Consider the following 9629-nt stretch of genomic DNA (forward strand, 5'->3'; position numbering starts at 1 on the left):
CTACTGAAACGTATTCCTAATTGCTACAAACATATAATTCACAAAATAACTATCATTTAATTAAAATATAATTAAACCATGCACATGTCGACTTATTTTTACTTGAAAAACATCCTAGAATTGCGGAAAAATGGCACTGCGCACACTCTTCACTATATCCATGTACACTGCTTTTTTCTCATAAATTAGAAAAATTTCACGAAAATGCAGGAAAATTTTGTGAATCTTTAAATTCGGTAAAAAGGACATATATGAAATTACCTGATCGCAGTGCAGAATCGCAAACTCCTTACCGCGTTTTTCAGAATCGCACATACACAGTAACCATGTACACGTCGACTTATTTTTACTTAAAAAAACATCCCAGAATTGCACAAAAATGGCATTGCGCACACTCTTCACTTTATCCATGTACACTGCTTTTTTCTCATAAATTAGAAAAATTTGCACGAAAATGCAGAAAAATTTTGTGAATCTTTAAACTCGGTCAAAAACACATACATGAAATTAACCTGATCGCGAAAAAGTATATACCCTTTCCAAGGATGAACATTTCCACGTATAAAATAAATAAAATATCCAAAAACTTTTCACTCTAAATTATCTATTATAAAACGTCACCAACGAATTTATAACGCAAACATTAAAAATGTTGCAAATACTTAGTGTCAAATATTTAAATTATGTCCATGCACGTTTACTTCTACTGAAACGTATTCCTAATTGCTACAAACATATAATTCACAAAATAACTATCATTTAATTAAAATATAATTAAACCATGCACATGTCGACTTATTTTTACTTGAAAAACATCCTAGAATTGCGGAAAAATGGCACTGCGCACACTCTTCACTATATCCATGTACACTGCTTTTTTCTCATAAATTAGAAAAATTTCACGAAAATGCAGGAAAATTTTGTGAATCTTTAAATTCGGTAAAAAGGACATATATGAAATTACCTGATCGCAAAAAAGTACATGCCCTTTCCAAGGATGAACATTTGCACGTATAAAATAAAATATCCAATTCCCTCTAAATTATCTATTATAAACGTCACCTGCAAATTTATAACGCAAACATTAAAAATGGTTCCAAATACTTAGTGTCAAATATTTAAATTCTTTCCATGCACATTTACTTCTACTCAAACGTATTCCAAAATACACAAACATATGATCATTAAATTAAGTCATTAAATAAAATTAACACAAAATCATGATCATTAAATTAATATATAATTAAATTAAAAAACACTACTTAAAATATAAATAAGCACATACATTAAATTAATAAAAATTAGCTTACAATCCTAATTACTTTAAACTAATTCATTGCTAATAACAATTTCCCAATAATACCATATTAATTTACATTTATTTATTCCTTACATGCATAAAAATAATATCCTCAAATAATTAAAAATACTAACTTACCTAATCTTCTTCACAATCTTGATTGCATGGCGGATAAACTTTTCTTATACTTTAAATAATCCAGTAGTCAACTCCCAGTCTACTCACCCACTAATAAGAAATTAATAAAATTTCCCCCATACTCAAACGACTTTCAGCAAACCACGTACCCTTCCTTACACTCCGTTTCACAAAATGTCCATTTTCACCAGATTTCTTACACCGCCATTCAAATTTATCTGTAATATCCTTCCTTTCAGACAATCTCATTTATTCCCACATGTTGGACATTCATACTTATCCGTAATTAATCCTACACTCATACACCATTCAAGCAATTTTTTCGATTACACATAAACCCAATAAAAATTTCGGATTTACTTTACATAGGGCCATGGGATCCAAATATTAAGCAACACTTTCACAGAACATAGAATGAACCTAATGCTATAAAGTACCTCAGATATTTTGGTTGATCTTTGGATTATGGTAACTTGCCGATTTCTTGGCGAAAATTTGGCGACCAACTCTGCTACAGCAACCTTCTACTTTTTTTTCCGCCGCCATTTTGTCTTCACGAAGTAAAGACATGTTTCTTTTCTTTTTATTTACTGAACACTTTTTCCAACAATCTACTAGCCAAATTACACTTATACTAGAAATTTTATCTAACAAAACTGCTTAATCATGACAAATATTCACTGCAAAATTGGGAAAAAGTGCACAATCGCAAACTCCTTGCGCGTTTGTCACAATAACACATACACATAACCATGTACACGCTGACTTGTTTTTACTTAAAAAAACATCCCAGAATTGCACAAAAATGGCATTGCGCACACTCATTACTATATCCACGTACACTGCTTTTTCTCATAAATTAGAAAAAATTCACGAAAATGCATGAAAGTACTCAACGTATACTTTTCAAACATATTCCAAAATACTACAAACATACAACTCACGAAATCACGATCATTAAATTAAAATATAATTAAATTAAAAAACACTACTTCAAATATAAATAAGCACATACATAAAATTAATAAAAATTAGATTACAATCCTAATTACTTTAAACTAAATCATTGCTAATAACAATTTTCAAATAATACCATTTTAATTTATTTACCCTTACATTTAGAAGAATGCATAAAAGTAATATCCTCAAATGATTAAAAATACTAACTTACCTAATCATCTTCAGAATCTTCATTACGTCGCTGCAGTACTACTGCTAATTTCTAAATCCAGTAGTCAACTGGAAGTCTATTCACCAAGTAATAAGAAATTAATAAAATTTCACCTATACTCAAACTACTTTCAGCAAACCACGTACCCTTCCTTTTCACAAAATGTGCATTTTCACCATATTTCTTGCACCGCCATTTAAACTTGTAATATCCTTCCTTTCACACAATCTCAACTTATTATTATTACCAGTTAAAAACACATTAAAAATTTACAATTCACTTTACATAGCGCCATGCAATCCGAAAATTAATCAACACTATTTCACACAACACACAATGAAGCTTTTCCAAATTAACACCCTTTTCCGATTAAAGAACTGTAATTCGTCCATTAATGTCACGTTTCACACAACACAGAATATAGCTAAATACGAAATTTCCAGATTTCCCCCCTTTTCCGATTAAACAACTGTAATTCGTCCATTAATGTCACAACATATCTCATGATCTCTCATTTCCCTCACACAAAATAATGCGTAATCGGAACTGAGTGCTTCTCACATTATTACCAAAGTCCTAGGTAGTAACCTTTATCGCCTCCAAAATGTCGCCAAACTACCAGTTACCATATTCCAAAGATAAGCCGATATTTTTACAAATTTACCCCCTTTTCCGATTAAAAAACTGTGATTCGTCCATAAATGTCACATGACATATCTCATGATCTCTCATTTCCCTCACACAAAATAATGCGTAATCGGAATTGAATACTTCTCACATTATTCCTTAAGTCCTAGGTAGTAACCTTTATTGCCTACCAAAATGTCGCCAAACTAAATGTTACCATATTCCAAAGATTAGCCATGATCCCGTCGACGACAAGAGGCGGCGCGAATCACGCCAAATCAAAATATCTCTATTTACTAAATACAATAAAAACGTTCTTACTTTTCTTTCAAACTTATTATATTATCATTTATTTATATTTAATTTTTCATTAAAATTTCCATTTTTTGCTTCCTTGTACTAAGTAAAAAGGAAGTATTGTAATCGCGAAAAGTTTCAGGCAGCATATTTCAACAAAAATATCCATTTTGACCCGCACTCGAATGCAATTTAACGATGTTTTAGCGTGATATTTTTACGTAAGGACAGAATAAAAATCTCTTTTCCTCCAAAAAAATTATAAAACTGCTTTAAAATGAATTCTGAAAAGAATTTTTCGTGGCGTCTGTACGAACGTATCTCGCATAACTCAAAAACGAGTAGCCTCAGAAATTTTGCATATAGGACTACTATAACATATAGAGGAGCACCTCGTATTTTGGTTGCAATCGGCCGCACAAAACGTATATAAATATATTTATATATATATATCCACTCTGTTATCCGGCTCAGTAATCTCAGTTTCTTTACTCTTATATGTTTGTAAACTGTACATTTTTTGCTTTAAAAATGATTGAATTATGTTGTTCTTATCTTTCGGTTAAGGTTTTTATGCTTTCATTAAATCTTCATTAAATCTGTATGCAATATTTTTAGAATTATCAACAATTTTAAAGGTGTTTAAGTGCCGCTAAGCCTAATAATGGTTTTGATGGCGGTCATTGCTCTTGTTTACATTTGAAACAGCAGGATAGCGGATTTGTTGACAATCTAGAGAAACTTAGCTTCGCAACAACAAAGATAACGCCTTCATTTATTATTTAAATCATGCTTAATCCTTTCTGGAATTTTTTCGAGGAAATAAGCGTTTAAGATTTACTTCATAATTTTTAATACAGATATTGTGAGTTTTTATGTATTTTTGCCTTGTCGCGAAGTGAGAACTGAATTAATTAAATGAGAAATACTCAATCGTCTCTGAAAAACTGTTTCTTTTTTTTTTTGTTTGCTTAATTTCTTTTATACATCGCTCCAGCTTTATTATAGTATTTGAATAGAACATGTGGCAACGATTAGATAATTCTTTAAATGATATCAATTTTGTGCATTCTGAGTTATAATATGAACGAAATATAATACTGTCAACTGAACGTAGCGCCAGAGTGTCGCTATGGTAAACAAATAGAGTGAATTTTAAGGAATGCATTTATTCTATTGTGGTTTATGTGCTGTCGGCAAAGTAGATTTAATTCAATCCAATAAGTTTAAATGAAGTGCAAGAAAAAATGCGTATAATTGAATATTCGGCACAAAGAAGTCATGTGGTGTACACATCAGATTTTTTTTATTAAGGAGATATACTGTGAAAGCAATTATTTTCCTAGGTTTTAATTTTCGAGAGAAAATATGTCTCGCGAAGTACTTTTTTTCTTATCAAATAATCATAAAAAAATCAGAAATCGTACTTTTCCGTTTTGCCGGCGCAAGCAATAAAAACGCCAATATTGGTACAACTGATGCCAAACCTAATATCTTCGCTGGTAACCATTTACCCTTCATTTTTAAAACAAGTCGTAGCCATTTCTTAGCATATTGATTGTTTCTTTAAATACTGACATACAATTGCATAGAATTTTTACAAGATTGTTAAATTTTATGCCCTAACACCATTCGCGGTAATTAATTAGGATACAATCCCACCACTCACTAGAAGGTGAAAATATAGAAAAGGCAAAATCAAGGGTTAAATTCATCAAATCTAATGAGAATGCACTAGCGAAGTAAAACACTATGGTTTTACATAATTTCTAAAGGAGTTATTCGTGCGAATTGAAATAATTCTTGCATTCAAACTTGTATTCCATAAGATTTAATTTAAGATTTAACTTGAAATGAATGTAGATAATTACTGAGAGATTTAGATTTTTGTAGCTTAGTTTACGTGAGATAAGATCACATGAGACCACGTGATACGAACCGGCTAATCAGGATGTTGAACCATGAAAGCATATTAAATTCTTAAAAGAATGTCTTTTTACAAAATTATTGTCTTTATTTATTGACTTTTTACAAAATTTTAAACCATATTAAAATGTTTATGCTTTCAAATTAAAAATTTCTTAGAAATAACATTTGTTAACATTTTTTATGTGTATACTGTATGTTGTCGCCAACAAACTCTGCTTGGCGAGATTTGCGCTGGCGAAACGGTAAAGTACCTCAGAAATTTTCACTTACCAAATTTCGCAAAAATACGTGATAGAGGGGAAAAAAGGAGTCTTTAACTCAAGAATAATAACTAACACGTGTAAACAAGGTTACACCCAACCCAGCATGTTTGAAGAAGAATTTTCCATTTTTGGCGAAAATCGTGTAGTTTGGTGTCTTTTCTTTAATAGGCAAAAATGGTCGACGGGATTTTCCATAAGTACCCCATCATCTTCTCCATTATCTCTAAAAAGGTCTAAAATTAAGACACCCCCATAACGCAGTATGGGTTTCATTAAACAGTCTATACGTGTTGTCATCATATAACACAAGATAAACTCGTTAAATAAGGTGAAGAAGCCACACGTATGCATAGAACAAAGTAGAATATTTTGTATTCCTAAGAAATATTTTCACATTCCTGATAGAGTACGCGCCGCTTAATCAGGTCACGTTAGCCCATCGCTATTTTGATAATATTAACTGAATGGTAGCATTAAACGACCAAAAAAATATCCTCAATCTAGGATTGGAATTTAACTAATGTAGTATAAATGTATCTAGAAACCTAGATAATCACTTTCACAGTATTTTCATCACGAAAGTACAAATCTTGCATTACTTGCTGGTTATCTCTCATTGGAAGAAAAAATTCCAGTATAACATTTGAAATTAAGAATACGCTCAAAAAGTTTTTTTTTTTTTTTTTTTTAATATTTTTTTTTTACGTTTCGTATGTTACCTCTGTTTATTAAATATCATGTTCTTCGCCCTTAAATCATAAAATTAAGTTCAAGAGCAATACCAAAAAATAATTTTAAAATCAGTATATCTTTAGAATTTCCGATACACAGTCTGGCGAGCTGGAGATAATTTTTTTTTTTTTTTTTTACGTACAGTTTTGCCATTGTTTGTTTTGAAATCGAGTTTGTTAATCAGAAATTCCTTAAAGTTTTACAAAATATGAAACAGATAGTAAAACAAATTTCAAATTTGGGCTTCCAGATGTCCATATTCGGGTGGAAACGTACATTATTCAAAATTTGATGATTCTAGGTACTGTTGTTTTATCATAATGCGAGAAACATACCTATATTTATGCAGATTCTTCATTATTTAATTTCTTTCAATATAATACAGTGCTCTAATATTTGGTGGCAACAATTTGGAAAATGACCCGACATTTATATTGAATCGACGCAAAACGAAATTAACAGTCCTTCTGGGGAAATTGCTCCTTTGGACTAATAAAAACCACTAGTTTTGAGTAGATGTTCGCCAAGATTTTTTTTCCAAGAAAAGAATTAATCCTGGATCCATTTTTTTTGCTGCTTAAGAAAATGGACCTAGGTCTGATCAACTCAAAATAGATACAGAGATTGAAAATCTAGAAAACAAAATACTGTGTTTGATACATTTTCTTATATCGGACAATGGGACTGAATCGCCAATCAGCCGAGATATCTCGTCCAAATCGGGGTTTTATACCTCGCTACGTATATATAACTCCTTTTTTTTATACGTCGCACCTCGCTACGTAATTGTATATTAGCACCGTCTGGCATTTTTGCAGCCTCCGCCTTCTTCTCATATTCGGCCCACCAGCGGCCGAGCGGTAAAGTCGCTGAACACTGGTAGTTCGGTTCGAATCCCGCGAACGGGCTGGCTGCATGGGCGTTTTCGTGGTTTTCCCCATGTGTAACGTGTATACGAGCCAGTTTCCCTTAGAAAGTCCTCCACGAAGGCATCCCTCCTCTTAGGCAGATAGCCCTCGAGGCTTTGCCATACTCACACACACACACACTCTTCTCATATTCGTCTCTTCTTCTCATATACTGTGGGTAAAAAATGTATTTGCACACTTACATTTTTTGTTTGCAATTCATAAAAAGAAGCATTAAGAAATAAAAAAAATTGGTATTGCCAAATCAGAATAAGTTTAATCATCCAAAACAAACAGAAATTTACAATAATATAAATAACAATGCTTTTTTGTAACAAAATTAAAATATCTCATATCAAAAAGTATGAATACAAAAGAAATAAAATATATAATCAAATTTCAAATAACTAATATTTAGTATGCATTCCTTTAGCATCTATTACTGCTTGTAATCTTGCTGGCATTGATTTAATTAAATTTTCTGTAACAGTAGGGTCAGTATTCGACCACTCTTCAATAATGGCTTGTTTAAGAGCAGATTTGCTTGAAATCTTCTTTTTTCTTATTTTTAAATCCAAAGAATTCCAAAAATTTTTCAAAGAATTTAAGTCTGGTGATTGTGGTGGAGTGGCAAGTTTCCTGGGTACATTATAAAGCAACCAAATACGTGTCATACCGGCAGTGTGCTTGGGATCATTGTCTTGCTGAAAATAGTACGAATTACTGATACTCAATTTTATTGCACTTTGTGGCAAATTATCTCACAACACATCAATATAGGTTCAAGCTGTCATATTCCCCTCAATGAAACACAAATTACCAACTCCTTTGCTAACCATGCACCCCCAAATCATAACAGAACCTCCTCCATGTTTAACTGTAGGTAACACATTTTTGGTATGAAAAGCAGTACAAGGTTTTCTCCAAACTAATTTCCTGCCATCTGATTTAAAGATATTGAATTTACCCTCTTCGGAGAATATGACATTTTTCCAGAAATCAATTGGCTTATTGATATATTCCTTAGCGAATTCAAGCCTTTTCAGTCTATTTCGTTCAGTTATGAGAGGTTTGTTTCCTTGGTGATCTCCCATAAATGTGTGCATCATGCAGGACATTTCGAACACTTTGGGCACAGATTTGAACTCCAGATGCTGAAGCGACATCATTGGCTAAAGTAATTGCACTAACAAATGGATTTCTCTTATGATTTTTCGCTTCATTCGCAGTGAAAGTTTCTTTGGGCATCCAGAACGCAAGTTATTTAATGTAGATCCTCTTTCTCTATAACGTTTTATAACATACCGAACAACAGTAGAGAAGCAAACATTTACTTTTTTACCTATTACTCGATAACTTAGGGCATTTTCACGTAGAGAAACAAATTTTTCTCGCAACGAAATCGGCAATTCAGTTTTCTTAGGTGCCATTACAAACAATTTGAATCGACAATCAACTGATAACGTTTAGACAACACCACCTTTTATAGTCGTCTTACGTATGTTATTTACTGAGGGATGACTGTCAAATAATAGCATAAAAATGCAAATTTGCTAAAGTTGAGTTGAGTGTGCAAATACTTTTTTTTTGACATAAGCTATTTTAATAATGTTGCAAAAAATGTTTTTATTAATATTATTGTATTTTTGTCATTAATTTAAATGAATAAGCTTATTCTATTTTTAAATGCCAATTTTTGTATTTCTTAATGCATTTTCTTATAAATTGTGAACAAATATGTATGTGTGCAAAAACTTTCTGTACCCACTGTATTGCATTATTGATGACGTTTTCGAATTCACATTGTTTATTTAAAAATGGATGCATTGCTTTTTTTAATATGAAGTTAATAATATATAATTTACCTAGTAATGAGATGGATGCCATATCATTTTGTAAAGAAAGATATCTTTTACCTGACAAACTAGCATATGAACATGGCCGCAGCATGAAACTATATGTTAACGGCAAAGCCATTTGGTGGTTTAATATTAAAAACTGAAAAAAAAAAAAAGAAGAATGGCCTCCGTGTTGGTAATTAGCTCAGAGGTTCCAGAATATCGTTCATCACTGCTGTTAGATTTATGTATTCTTCGGTGGAGGAATTAATGTCCATGAAAATGGTGTAACAAATAGTGCTGTAGCTGTGAAAGTGCTGTAGCTGACAGGAAAAATTACATGCAATAAAATAATAATAAGGCTAACTATTCTTGAAGATATTCTAATAAACGACGTGTGAGTATTATTGTTAGACCAAACGGCGT

The sequence above is a fragment of the Stegodyphus dumicola genome, chromosome 3 (assembly GCF_044657685.1).
Source record: "Stegodyphus dumicola isolate Sdum_Otavi_A_Nest chromosome 3, ASM4465768v1".
In the NCBI taxonomy this organism is placed as follows: Eukaryota; Metazoa; Arthropoda; class Arachnida; order Araneae; family Eresidae; genus Stegodyphus; species Stegodyphus dumicola.